Source organism: Paroedura picta, chromosome 8, assembly GCF_049243985.1.
Source record: "Paroedura picta isolate Pp20150507F chromosome 8, Ppicta_v3.0, whole genome shotgun sequence".
Taxonomy (NCBI): Eukaryota; Metazoa; Chordata; class Lepidosauria; order Squamata; family Gekkonidae; genus Paroedura; species Paroedura picta.
In genome coordinates, this window is record NC_135376.1 from 90987578 (window position 1) to 91002902 (window position 15325).

A 15325-nucleotide genomic window follows, 5' to 3' on the forward strand; every position below is an offset into this window, starting at 1 on the left:
TGTTTAAACATTTCCAAAGATGGAGAACCCACCACCTCCCGAGAAAGCCTGTTCCACTGAGAAAGCGCTCTGTCAGGAACGTCTTCCGGATGTTTAGACAGAATTTCTGTTGAATTAATTTCATCCTATTGGTTCTGTTCCGTCCTTCTGGGGCAAGAGAGAACAACTCTGCTCCATCCTCAACTTGTCACTCTTCTCCAAGAGGATGCTGAACCATTGACAAGTACCCTCTGGGTACGATCTGTCAACCAGTTATCAATCCACCTCACAGAATTAGGATCCATACCGCATCTTACCAACTTGTCAACAAGAATATCATGTGGAACTTTATGAAAAGCTTTACTGAAATCCAGATAAACTATGTCCACCACATTCCCCTGATCCTGAAAAAGAGATAAGGTTGGTCTGGCATGACTTATTCTTGCGAAACCCGTGCTGACTCTTAGAAATCACGGCTCTCTGTTCCAGCTGCTCAAGGACCAAGTGTTTGATGATTTGTACAAAAATTTTGGTAGTTGGTAGTTACTTGGATCCTCCTTTTTCCCTTTTTGAAGATGGGGACAACATTCACCCATCTCCAATCTTTAGGCCTGTTCTCACCTGTTCTCCAAGAAGTGTCAAAAATAATGGACCAACAAAGTTTTATTCTGGGTACCATTTTTCATGTGCATAAACTCTTTTGAGCTTCCACTTAGGTAACTGTGAATTCCCTCCAGGGGATGGGGAGGAATCCGGTTTTACCAGTATTCACAAACTGCGGTGTAAACGGTGACCACATTTGGAGCTGTACCTGAATCATGATATTTTTATGTGACATGTTTATAATTCCACAGAGCATTAAGTTGAACTTTGCACTGATTTTTGCGGGTGTGGAAAGTCTTGGAGGAAGGCAGGGAAAGGTTCCTGATACCAGCAGAGGATAGGATCTGCAGAAATGGGTTTAGATTACATGGAGAACTGTATCAGCTACATATCAGCAAAAAAAACACACACAGTCAGAGTAATTCAGCAGCTGGACAGGCTGGCTAAGGAGGTGGTGAGCTCCCTGGTTGTCTTCAAGCAGCAAATTGACAAAAACATTAGGCTGATCCTGCATTGAGTGGTGGGCGGGTGGACTAGATGGCCTATTGGCCAATTCCAATGCTTTGGTTCTGTGATTCTATGTCAGGTACCATTGTTGGTAAGCAGGTTTCCAAATCACTTCTCTCTTCAGCCAGGCTAAGCAAGCCATTTTTTACACCTACCTGTAACAGTCTGCATTGACGGACAGCACCTTCCTCCACTCAGATTTCCCATCCTGCTATCATCCCATGTTAATCTTAGGGTTTCCTCTGGCCAACCATCAACCATCCTAAAATCCTTAGCATCTTTGCCCATGCTGGGGTGGGGATGGGGATGTTCAAGGTTGCTGGTTTGCTTCTCCATGATAATTTTCTCTATTACCAGAACAAATGACTGCTGTCATCTCACCCTTGCCTGTTCTAATTCTAGACAGACATTGACCACTGAGCTAGACCTACAATAAATTAAATCTAGGAACATTAAGTAGAAAGTGTTTGGGATAAATTGATGCATTTACGGGTACAGCACATCAATTATTTGAAGTTAATGAAAGCCTTGTATTCAGAAATGCTCTGTAGGGTTTTTTTCTTCTTCTTCTAATAAGTGATTCACAGTCCATGGCTGACTTTTTAAAATCAGGATGCAGTTTCCATGTTGGACCTGTGGAATGAGATGGGTAATATTTCTTCATCAGGTTGCAGTATGATAGAAAGTTCACATGCTAATTTCCCATGTACATAAAGGCATATGATTCACCCATCTGCTGTCAAACGTTGTGCAGTCTAGCAGCAGATTATACAGTTGTCAACTCCAGTTTGAGAAATTCCTAGGGATTCAGGGGGAGGGCAGGGGAGGGCATAACTTGTGGATGGGAAGAAACTCAGCATAGATGTAATGCTATAAAGCAAGCTTTCTCAACCAGGGTTTCCTTAATGGGTGGGGGTTAATTTCATATGTCGCGATGGTTCGAACAGGACTTCACAACTAACAACAACAACAACAACAACAACAATATATGAAATAATTTAAGTATTTATTGGGTGGTATGACCATACATGGTCATGTTGACCCAACCACCCCCTCCCAAAATGGCCAATGATGGGCCTGGAGGGGGTGGGGTGGGGAGGTATCCCAGGGCCCTATACTTCCCAACCATATTCTGCACTACCGTGCCACTTCTGGGATTTCTCAAAGCCTGGAGAATGTTTCAGGGCTTTTTCAACAGTAAAAAAGTTGAGAAAAGATGGCTTCTTAAGGCTCTGTACAGATTACAGGGGCCAGAACGCGGTGTCCACCTTTGAAGTGTGGTCTGATCACAAGAACTTCCAGGTATTCAGGCAGCCACGCAAACTAACAGCTAAACAAGTGGGCAAAATTGTTTTCCTGCTTCTTGTTCACTTTGAAACACCTTAAATCATCTACAAGAGAATTTCAGACAAAGAGCACCCAAGAATCTGGTTGACAGCAACTGAAGAGGGCAAATTGGATCTGACTTTTGCTTGTGTCCATGATCACCTCTCTCCCTCCCCCTTGATTCATGAGCTGGAGAGGTTAACAGCGAGATAGGTGTGGGTCAGGGGGAAGCCTAGGCAGGCTAGGAAGGTCAGCCAAGCCGGGCAGAAGGTGAAGTGCAAAGGAAGCCAGCCATAGCTAGAAGTGTAGAGAACACTAGGAATGGTGAGGAGGTGAACCTCCACTCTGAGTTTCCCTCTTCATACACAGGTTCCCCCAAACTGACTGACTGATATTTATTTATTAGATTAGAATATTATCCCACTGCTCCTGGCACAACCAGCTGGTGGCATCTCACAATCGTAAGAACCAGTACAATCAATAAAAACAGTTCCAATAAAACAATTCCAATAAAACATCCATTTACAGTAAACAATACGGAATTGGCTGCTTGTATTAATAATACATATCATGGTCTCTAGCATTGTATATGCTGTTTTGTAGCAGGGTTGTGGTTCTATAGAGGAGGAACCATTAAATGGCAACAGCATCCTGGCCTCAACTGAATGCCCAGTGGAAGAGCTCCATTTTGCAGGCCCAGTGGAACTGGATCGTTCCGTCAGGACCTTTAGCTCTCCCGGGAGCTCATTCCACCAGGCAGGTTTATCCAGCATAATTTCAAACAGACACACAAACGCCATCCCAGAAAACATCTTGGCAAACTGTTATCCATAAGCATTATTTCAAAATGCATTTTGACAGTGTTTCCGACCAAATAAAGAGCTGTCGTAGGTCGGTAAGCATAACATCAATATTCAACATTTCTCCCTGAGTCGCTGTGGCTGTTTTACTCTTTGGGTGGGTGGCAAAGGTTAAAGATGAGCAAACAGAAGAAAAGGAGAATGACTCTCGGGGCCTCGTAATACGTCTCCAAATCACCACTTCGCTAATATTCCAAATGGCGAGGATAGCGATGAACGGGAAGCCGACTGTTCGTGTTTTTATGAGGGAGACCAAAAGTTTATTGGATGCTTTTATCAAAACTCTAAATGCGCTCTGATTTATGTCGGATAATAACGCTGCCAGCCATGGAGATTTTTTTTCCCCCTCCTCTGAATGGGAAACACTTTGGAGGCTACAGCTGAGATTAAACACTCGCTCCGTCAAACTGCCAAAGATAAATCGATATATATTAAAAGATTCTGAGGTCAGGGGTTGGTGTGGATGAGTGTCTTACACAGATGGTGGAGGGCTTAAAAGAGGAGAAGAAATATAGCACGCCGCTTGACTTGAAAATACTGGCATTGAGGACGTTTGCCCATTGAAAAGTGATCCTTTAACGTTTTTGACTTCTTAACTCTCCTTCGTGCCTCAGAGTGAGCAAAAAGCAGGACAGGATGCAGCTGCATAGGTAGAGATTGGAATTAAGAGAGGCAGACAGTGGTATATATTTCTGCCCCAAATGTGGTAAGGCTGGTTTTGCACCCATCCCCTCCCATGGGGCTGTCAAGCTGAGACTGGCACCCATAAAATGGGCAGTGGCATCATGAGCATGATGATGTTATGGAGAAAACCTGGAAGTGATTATGATAGTTCTACAAATCCATAAAAACTCTATGCAGGGGTAGTCAAACTGTGGCCCTCCAGATGTCCATGGACTACAATTCCTAGGAGCCCCTGCCAGCATTCGCTGGCAGGGGCTCCTGGAAATTGTAGTCCATGGACATCTGGAGGGCCACAGTTTGACTACCCCTGCTCTATGGTTTTACAATAGTTTCCAGTGATTCCTAGTGCTGCTGCAGCTGTTTCCAGGTTTCCCCTGGAAGTGACTTCATCACAATTTCAACACCAATGAGTTTGTGTGGGGATCCTCTGCCATGACTTGGGGGGGGGGTTGGCAGTTCTACTTTCAGAAGATTGAATCCACCACACACTGAGAGTAGAAAAGACGGTAGTCTGTATTGTGCCGTGCAGCTGGGATTGTTGTGTGTTACATGCCATTGAGCTGCTTCCAACTTACAGTGAACCTATGGATTATTGACCTCCAAAACATCCTATCATTGACAGCCTTGACCATGACTTGCAAACTGAAGGTCATGATTTCCTTCATTCAGTCAAACCATCTAATTTTTATGTTGGAGAAAATTGTGGATGTTGTTTCTCTCTTGTCCACCCAAGCCATTCCAATTGCATGGAGTCAGAATGACCATCATATCCAGATCTCCAGAGACCTACTTACATGTATGAGAAGGCCTCACACAACACACTGGAGTAACATTAATAAGATAAAGCATACCAGAAAAATGATATAGAAAAATCAGGTCGTTTACTTAGATCCTTGGATATGAAAAGAGGAACTGATACTACCAGCCAAGTATGTGGACATCCTGATATTTATTGTGATAAATGTTGTTTATGTACACACTGCCAGGAAATGAACTGAGACTATAGTGTGTTCTGCTGCATTTTCTTTTTCACCGTGGAGAAATCTGAACAATCACCGGGCTAAAAGGTATATGGAGATTAATAGCATTCATTTTTCTAAAGAAAGATGGTATTTATTAAACCATTAGGAGAATTTAGTTGGAGATAACCTGTGTGAGGATTCAGATTAATGTTCTGGCAAAGAATAATCAACTGTGTATATTCTATCTTCATGGGAATCTAAGATAATTGAGAGTGGATGTGGCAGTAATAAGGCACTGGGATACTCCATCAGAAAAGCCAGTATGGTGCTGCAATTCTTGTTCTTCATGGTTAAATCATCTCAACCATTCAGTCCCTACCCAGTCCTATAGTCCCTATACCTCACTACATCCTCAATGTTTTCAGGAAACTAGTGAGGTGAAGGAGCTTTGGATTTCCTGTATAATGGGGTTGAGTATTGGACTATGCAGCCACCATTTTGTGTGCTGAGGTGGAGTACCTGTAAGGGATTGAGCAACATGCCAAAATGCTGTGGATTCTCTTTCTCAGCTGTTGGTGCAGGGGGCTCCCACTTTATTCTTTGGAAAGTCTGGTGAGAAATTTACTCACCAGTGAGTGTAATTTCTGAAGTGGAGTTCTTGAGAGAGCCCTGATATCATTGCTCGGTCAGAACAGCTTTATCAGTGCCTTGGCAAGCCCAAGGTCACCCAGCTGGTTGCATGTGGAGGAGCATGGAATCAAACCCAGCTCGCCAGAGTAGAAGTCCGCACTCCTAATTTCTACACCAAGTTGTAACAGTAGGGGTTGATTATGGTCCTGTCAGAAATTATATCATGAATCTAGAATGCATGAAGCTAATGTCTACTAAGCCCGTTGGTCCATCAAGGTCTGTCTTGCCTACTCTGAGCATTTCAAATAGAGATGTTTTATATCACCCAATTTTGTTGTTGTTGTTAGGTGCAAAGTCATGTCCAACCCAATGCGACCCCATGGACAATGATCCTCCAGGCCTTCCTGTCCTCTACCATTCCCCAAAGTCCATTTAGGTTCTGACTAAGTTCTATTCAGTTGGGGGACAGGATTTATTTTTCCAGAGTGTCAGGTAGGGGTGGACGACCAGAGGAGAGCAGCTGGGTACTCAGCTGGATCCTCGGTATAACACCCTGGATAGCTAGTGGGTGGGACCAGTATAGCTGTAGTTAGTCGAGGGTGGGTTTGAGGGAGGGTTTTTTGAGGGGGGATTGGGACGGGAGGGATTGGGTTGGGAGGTTTTTAGACAGCTATTAGAACTACTAGATGAAGGACTGCCCTACATGGTGGCCTAGGGAAGAGAGTGTGGCCATTGAGATGGGGATCCGGCCCGGGGCTATAATTCCAGTTCTTCTGGGCCAAGGCAAACATAGCGGTGGGAGGAGATTCAATAATAGGGGGGCAACGACATACGTAGGTCCAAGAAGGCCCCGGCCGTGGAATTTCCACGGACGGTGGCCTGGTCGATATGGACGTTGCCCTTCAAATCTTCGTCCCATCCCCAGGTTCATGGGGGAGAGGGCTAGGGTGGAACCGGTGTTGATCCTATGCAATGCCAGGTCAATAAACAACAAGTCCTCAACCCTGCGGGATTACTTCGTAAGGCATGAGGCTGACCTGGCTTGCGTGACGGAAAGCTGGGTGCGCGAAGGCGAGACCGTCGCCTTGAAAGATCTGGCACCGCCTGGGTTTTCCGTCCTGCATCAACCCCGGCTCCATGGGAGGGGAGGGGGGGTGGCAATTCTGGTCAGAGAGACCTTCTCCTTCAGGGCTCTCCCTGCGCCAACGATTCCGGGGATTGAGTGTGTCGGTCTTGGGTGGGAATCGGTCGAGAACGTGGCGATCTGGTTGGTGTACCGAGCACCCACTGCTCCGCCCGATTCCCTGCCAGGCCTGCTGGAGGCGGTGGCTGCCTGGACGTTGCAGTACCCAAAACTTTTAGTTTTGGGGGACTTCAACGTTCATGCGGATGCGCCGTCTTCAGGACTTGGCCTGGATCTAGTGTCAGCCATGGAGACACTAGGGTTCTCGCAGATTGTTGCTGGTCCCACCCATCAGGCTGGTCACACCCTCGATTTGATCTTTGGTGCAGGTGTAGCGGTAGATCTGGTGGCGAATAACATCGTTCCATGGTCAGACCACCATGCCCTGAAGGCTCGACTGAGGATACCACCCCCTCTCCGTTTGGGTGACGGACGTATTCTAGTCCGCCCGCGGAGACTCATGGAATCTGAGAGATTCCTGAATGCCCTGCGGGACCCGATGCCCTCCGGCACCTCGTTGACGGCCTTGGTGGAGGACTGGCAGTCCCGCCTTACGGCCGCCATTGACGAGATTGCTCCTAGGCGCCCTCTCCGCCTTCGCCTCAAACAGGCTCCATGGTATTCCCAGGAGCTTCGGGAGAGGAAGAAGGAAGTGAGACGGCTTGAGCGAGTGTGGAGGAAGACTCGTGACGAAGCTACAAGGACATCTCATCGCACGCTTATGAAGGCGTATGAGAATGCGGTGAAAGCGGCGAAACGAGACTTCTACGCCGCAGAAATCGCGTCCGCAAGCTCTCGCCCAGCACAATTATTTAAGGTAATTAGATCACTTACCGCCCTGGAAGAAGGGCGACAAACGATAAGGGAATTGGAATTGAGCTGTGTGGCATTATCAAGCTATTTTGCGGACAAAGTCCTGTCGCTCCGCCGTGACCTACCTGCCACGATTGATACAGTTAGTGAACTGGAAGCTCCGTGGCCGTCAAGGGGGTTAGTGTTTGATGGCTTCAGGCGGCTCTCTGTAACCGAAGTGGACAAGTTACTGGGTTCAGTGAGGGCGACCACTTGCCCCTTGGATCCCTGTCCGTCCTGGTTGCTCAAATCGGGCGACCAGCGGATAGGAGGCCCCTTGAGGGAGATTGTCAACCTCTCCTTAACATCTGGAGAGTTTCCCAAGGGGCTTAAGGAAGCAGTGGTACGCCCCTTACTGAAAAAGCCATCATTGGACCCGCGGAACCCCGCCAGTTACCGCCCAGTTTCGCATTTGGCGTTTCTGGGTAAGGTGATAGAGCGGGCCGCAGCGGACCAACTCCTAGGTTTCTTGGATGAAACTTCGGCCCTCGACCCATACCAGTCTGGCTTCCGCCCTGGCCACGGGGTGGAGACCGTGCTGGTCGCCCTCATGGATGATATCCGGCGCCAGCTGGATCGGGGCGGCTCCGCCATTCTCGTGCTTCTAGACCTGTCAGCCGCATTTGATGTGGTCGACCACGAGTTATTGGTACACCGCCTCGCCGGAGCTGGAATAAGGGGGACTGCGCTTCAATGGCTGGTCTCCTTCCTCCAGAACCGGACGCAGAGGGTTGCGATGGGGGAGAGTTTGTCGAGCCCTTGTGAGCTCCCTTGTGGGGTTCCGCAGGGGGCGATACTCTCTCCCACACTTTTTAACATCTATATGCGCCCTCTAGCCCAGCTGGTCCGGGGCTATGGGCTGGGTTGCCACCAATATGCGGATGACACCCAGCTCTACTTCCTAATGGACGGCCGGCCGGACTCCACCCCGGATACATTTGCCAGCTGTTTGGAAGCGGTAGCTGGATGGCTCAGGCAGAGTCGCCTGAAACTCAACCCCTCCAAGACGGAGGTCCTGTGGCTGGGCAGAAAAGGGCAGGACCAGGAAGCGCGCCTCCCATGCCTGAACGGGGTGCAATTAACACCTGCACCAGTTGCCAGGAATTTGGGAGTGACATTTGATGCCTCCCTCTCTATGGAGGCTCAGGTCACCAATGTAGCTCGGACAGCATTTTTCCATCTTCGCCAAGCCCGGCTACTAGCGCCCTACCTGTCCTCGGAACACCTGGCCACAGTGATCCATGCAACGGTCACTTCCAGATTAGACTTCTGTAACTCGCTCTACGCGGGCCTTCCCTTGTCTTTGACTCGGAAGTTACAGCTGGTCCAAAATGCGGCTGCCAGGGTCCTCACTAGAACACCTTTGAGGGCCCACATTCAGCCGGTGCTTCGTCATCTGCACTGGTTACCAGTCTGTTTCCGAATCAGATTCAAGGTATTGGTATTGACCTTTAAGGCTATACGCGGTCTGGGTCCCATCTACCTGCGGGACCGCTTGGTTGCTTATGCCCCCCGTAGGGCACTCCGCTCTGCGGGTATGAATTTACTGGTTGTCCCGGGCCCACGGGATGTGCGCCTGGCCTCGACCCGGGCCAGGGCCTTTTCAGTCCTGGCCCCAACCTGGTGGAACGAGCTCCCAGAAGAGCTAAGGGCCCTGCAGGATCTACCAGCTTTCCGCAGGGCCTGTAAGACGGAGCTCTTCCGCCAGGCATATGGTTGAGGCCAGGGCAGCTCTCCCACTAACCCATCAGAGGATCCCCTCCAATATTGAGATCTCTAACACCGAGATCATGGCTAGATCTATTGTATTGGTGCCACCCTCTTCTGAACATTATTCTCTCCACCAGGCTGAACTAAGATCAGAATTGTGACCACCGCCGCTATATGTTATGTGATATGTTATATGTAACTTTTAATTGGGGTTTTTATGGGGATTTTATTGTGTTTTAACTATTTATGTTGTAAACCGCCCTGAGACCTATTGGGAGAAGGGCGGTCTAGAAATTAAATAATAATAATAATAATAATAATAATAGGTTTGCACCTACTGGTAAGGCAGCCGTCTGAAAGCTCTGCCCATGAGGCTGGGAGTTCAATCCCAGCAGCCGGCTCAAGGTTGACTCAGCCTTCCATCCTTCCGAGGTCGGTAAAATGAGTACCCAGCTTGCTGGGGGGGGGGGTAAACGGTAATGACTGGGGAAGGCACTGGCAAACCACCCCATATTGAGTCTGCCATGAAAACGCTGGAGGGCATCACCCCAAGGGTCAGACATGACTCGGTGCTTGCACAGGGGATACCTTTACCTTTACTGCTTCAGTGACTCCATCCAGCCACCTCATTCTCTGTCGTCCCCTTCTTCTTTTGCCCTCGATCGCTCCCACTGTCACCCACTATGGGATCCTTTTAATGAGATGCCAGAAACGGAACCTGAGACCTTCTCTGTGCAATGCAGAAGTCTATTGCTGAGCCACGGTCATACCTCCATTGTTCGTTACTGGACTTTTTGTCAAAGAACACAAGCCAAATACAGTCCACCTGCCCTTTATGACAGAGTCTCATGGCACCTCTGATTTTGCCTTTGCTTTCCTCAGTTTGCAAAAACAGAGGGGTTATCAAGTAGTCATGATATATTATGAGGGGTGCATTCATTGTGGTAGACCACAAGCTGTTCAGGTGTGGAAGGAACCCACAGCTAACAAAACCCACAAACGCTTTGCAGGAGAGATTGCAACAATACGGTTCCGTCCCATTATTAAGTGATTTCCTAGGTCTCCTGGTAATTGTGCAGCTACTGAGTGTGTCAGCACTCCAGGGTACATTAGTTGTACTCTGAGCGTTCATCATTCTAATTGCTGTCAGCACAGAACTTCCCAAAAAAAAATCACATCTACTTAGGAACAACATATATATGTACAGCACAGACCCGAAGCCACATCTTACCTTTTATGAAAACCACCCCAAATGCCACAAAACCATGGGCAATCTTTTGAGCGCTTCAGTTATCATGACCAGGCTTCCACATCCTGATCTTAAGAGTTGTCATCTTCATTTCGTGGAGAATGCTAGACAGTTCAATGCTCTCGAAAAGTGACCCACACACACACACACAAACTTCCACGTAGCATGGTGGTGCATTCATGCACTTCTTGGAATGCCCACAGCTTTTCTCGAATCTTTCTCCAACCTTTCTGCTCTGAGGTTTTGGGAAAGGATAGCAGTGTGCCAGTTACTGGGCATTGGGACACTCCATCAGAAAAACCAGTATACCATTGAGCAGGGGTAGTCAAACTGCGGCCCTCCAGATGTCCATGGACTACAATTCCCAGGAGCCCCTGCCAGTGAATGCTGGCAGGGGCTCCTGGGAATTGTAGTCCATGGGCATCTGGAGGGCCGCAGTTTGACTACCCCTGCCATTGAGTCTTGTTCTTCAGAGTCCATCCCCTATCCAATTCTATAGTCCCTATACCTCACTACATCCTCAGTATTTTGGGGAAGGCTGGGTTAATTAACTAGTGAGGGGAAGCAACATTGGATTTCTTGTATAGTGAAGGCTGAGGATTGAACTATGTGGCTGTCATTCTGTTTCCCCTGATTCTGTCTCTAGGCTGCAGGAGCAGCATAGGGGAAACCAAATATGTCTGTCACTATCCACCAAAGTGGAGCTGGACAAAGCTGGCATCAGCTGGCACATTTGGCCTTATGGAGAAAAGAAGGCCACCTCCAACTCGAAACATCCAAAACTGCTGTGGACCAAATGTCTCGCTAATGCTAAAGATGGTTACCACTTCTCAGAAAGGGGTGGACAAATGGGAATGTCATGGGATTAACCAGTCCCATGACTGGGCTTCTGGGCCCCAGTTACATAAGAACATCAGAAGAGCCCTGCTGGATCAGACCAACAGTCCATCTTGTCCAGCATCCTGTCTCACACAGTGGCCACCCAGTTCCTCTGGAAGGCCAACAACAGGGCATGGGGGGGGGCAAGACATTCATTAGGATATCAGAAGAGCCCTGATGGATCAAACCAGTGGTCCATCTAGCCCAGCATCCTGTCACACTCAGTGGCCAACCAGTTCCTCTAGATCAGGGATAGTCAACCTGTGGTCCTCCAGATGTCCATGGACTACAATCCCCATGAGCACCTGCCAGCATTTGCTGGCAGGGCCTCGTGGGGATTGTAGTCCATGGACATCTGGAGGGCCACAGGTTGATTACCCCTGCTCTAGATGCCAAACAACAGGGTGTAGAAGCTTAGGCCTTCCTCTGAGGTTGCCTCCTGGCTTTGGAGTTCAGAAGCCTCTGAATGACCCATTATACACGGGGGGAATAACACACATTCGGGGTGGAATGGCGGTGACTAAAATCACGGATAATGCACGGTGCCGGCTGCAACCAGCCGCAGCTTCGGTGCATGCCGCCGAAAAAGCCGCGATAGCAAAACTCGGAAGAAAGCGCAGCTTCCGGGTGACCGGGGCGCAACCAGAAGTGGCGCCGGGATCACCGTGTGCATAATCGGTTATTCTGGGTTTTGCCGCCATCGCACCCCATCCCGTGCATCACCGGTGTGCTTTGCGTCTTCCCCCTCTGCGTTTTCCATGTGACCCGAAATCGCTGTTTCGGCGGCCGTGCATAATGGGCCAATGTGAAGTTTTCTCTCCATCACCATAGCTAATAGCCACTGATATCCTCCATGAAACTAATTTCCTTTAAAGTGATTCATTCCTGTGCCCATCATTACATCCTCTGGCAGCAAATTCTACATTTTAATCACTCTCTAATCACAGCTCTGCAGGGGGCACAGATTACACTATTCCCATGCATTTCAGTCTGCTGTTTGCTGGGTAAAATGGCCCCTCGATTTTACAAGGTAACATAGGATTAATGGATTGCTTTGGGGGGTTATAGAGTAATGATTTGGATTCTTCTCAGATTGGTCAAGGAATCTGTGTTTTTCCACCTGCGGCACTCTACTTCTGCATCGGTGGTTGTTTGCCTAAATAAACCTGGTTTCACTGTCATTAGTGAATCCCTAGCTCAGCAGCAGGCAGGGTTAATGTGATGCTGGCGCTTCATCTTCATCATACCAAACAAGCTGGGGCATCTGAGGACTGGTCTGCTCAAGGGCCTGTGGAAGGAACTCTCTTGATGTTACACATCATCCCTGACTGCCAGAACCTCCACATTCCATCAGCTCTCTTCCAGCCAGCCCCAGTCCTCTCAGAGCTCTCTCATCCCCACTGATCTCAGAGGTGTTTTTGTTGTGGGGAGAGGAAGGCAAGGCAATTAAAAGCTGTTTTGAGACTCCTTGAGGCAGTATAAAATGGGGTACAAAAATCAGTTCTTCCTCCTCCTCCTCCTCCTCCTCCTACATTGTCCAGCTTAAGGGAATGGTGTTGATCAACAACACTACTCTTCACAAGAGATAAGGTAGTCATGGAAACATGAGGTCCCCTTCTATAACAGCTCCAAGCTCTGAACCAGGGTGGCTCTGTTCAAAAGTTTCTGGACTTGCCTGGTAGTCTTAGGAAATGTGTATCCATAAGAAGGAAATTTCTAACAAATTGCAGCATTTAAGTGCTTGCTTTTTCCCTACCAATTATGGTGTTTTTGCTTTCACACCAATTTTTGTATTCCTAGGTATTTGTCATGGGAAGGAAAAAGGCACAGGATAACCCGGTTTCATCAGATCTTGGGAGCTAAGCAGTGTTTGTACTAGGCTTCTAAGGATGGATCTGAAAAGGAAGGCAGTGGCAGAGCTCCTCAGTTTCGTACGCCCCTTGAAAGCCCCTTATTTTTTTAGTTAGTATTTGATTAATTTAATTTATAGGCCACTGCACCTGGTCTAGCCAACCTGTGGTGGCTGACAGCAAATATAAAATAAAATACAATATTAAAAATAACAAACCTAACATCCAAAATTAAAATCAAATACTCCACTCCTATGTCTAGTCCCCCCATCTGCTATATTTCCGGATAAGATGTTAAAAATTGGAGCAATTGGAGGAGGAGCTCAAGATCTTCCTAGCTTGGCCTCCACCGAATGCCTAGTGGAAGAGCTACATCTTGCAGGCCCTGAGGAATGGTGTTAGTTTCATCAAGGCCATCATCTCTTCTGGGAGCTCATTCCAAAAAGGCCCTGGCCCTGGCTGAGGCCAGGTGAATTTCGCACGGGCAAGGGATCACCAGCCTATTAAATTTCACAGAGCAAAGAACCCTGTGAGGGGCATAAGGAGTTAGATAGATCCTCAGATATCCTACCCCTGACTCAAACTGACCTTTAAGGTCAAAATCAGAACTCTTGAACTTGATCCAGAATTCAACTGGCAACCAATGCTGCTGCCCCAACACGGGCTGGATATGGGCTCTCTAAGGTGTTCTAGTGAGAACCCTAGCAGTTGCATTTTGTACCAACTATAGTTTTTGGGTCAAGGACAAGAGAAGGCCTGTGTAGAGCAAGTTAAAGAAATACAATCTTGAGATGATCATCACATGGATCACTGTGGCTAGGGGTTCCAAGGCCAAATAAGGTGCTAGTAGCCTCACCTGGTACAGATGGTAAAACACCAGCTGGGCTACTCAGATGACCTGAGCATCCATTGAGAAGGCAGCATCAAGACCACATCCAGATTCCTGGCTGAGCTGGGGTGACTATAAGTCAGTTGCAACTTGAGAGCACTTTACACACACACCTGTGACCTGTGGGAGGAAAGATCTCATGGTATAGTCTGATCTTGTTAAATCTTGGAAGCTAAGCAGGGTTAATCTTGGAAGGGAGACCATCAAGGAAGATACCTCAGAGGAAGGCCATGGCCAACTACCTCTGCTTCTCACTTGCCCTGAAAAACTCTAGCTGGGGTTGCCATAAATTGATTATGACTTGACTGTTCACATGTGCACATTTTTGTCAAAGTGTACAGCACTGTGCCACGAATGAAAGGTGTCCTACAAACATATACAATGCATGGGTATTAAAGTAATTGAACACTGATCTCCCCTCCACACTGCACATGCACTCTCCAAATGATTGTGCTGTCTTGGACTGCTCCTGCAAATGCACCATCTGAATTTTACAACCCCAGTTGACATATCTTGTAAAGTTTGGAAAGTTGCCCAAACCAGGGAAATGATCAATGACTATGCAGAATCGTGTCCCATGGCCTTCCCACCAGACAACCCCAACATTCTAGACTTAGTCTGTGTTAGTCTCATGATATCAAAAATGCCCTTGGGCAAGTTTAAGCTCATTTGTGAAGCCAGTCCCCCATCTCCAAGATGACCTTGTCCACCTTTCCGATATAAGCTGAAACACGATCTAGGTGGATGAATGGTGCTTCCCATAAGACAAGACAAGGGGATGGGGGATTGAAACCACTAATAAGCCAATTGAGAGAGTTTTAATCACAGTCCTGCAAAGCAATTATCATACCCAACCTCCAGGCTGTCAGGAGCTGTTGGCAAGTCAAGTGCGATCAAGATGGAAGAGCAGCCACGATTGATAACCCTGAAGAGGTCATCCATCATTCTCGACAGGGCAGCCTCTGCATCAGTGCCACAGTGGAGCTAACCTGGAAAGTGTACAAGAAAGTGGCAGCTTTGAGATCCCAAATGTATTCCTTAATGTATTAAAACAGAGAAAAGGTTAGGGATTAACCTACAGCTGCATGAAAATTGGAATTCCAGAGCGTGCAATATCACCACTGCTGAAGGTAGGCAATGCAGCCATGTAACTATAAGTTAA

At 47.7% G+C, this 15325-nt stretch overlaps 1 long non-coding RNA gene across 1 annotated transcript; it reads right to left on the minus strand.

Annotated features, from left to right (window-relative positions):
• Positions 1-1630: 1630 nt before the first annotated feature.
• LOC143843651 (uncharacterized) lies at positions 1631-15083 on the minus strand. Its single transcript, XR_013233632.1, has 3 exons — positions 15019-15083; positions 14131-14283; positions 1631-1722 (listed from the first exon to the last, which is right to left on the minus strand). It is a non-coding gene; the product is annotated as an uncharacterized LOC143843651 (long non-coding RNA).
• Positions 15084-15325: the final 242 nt, after the last annotated feature.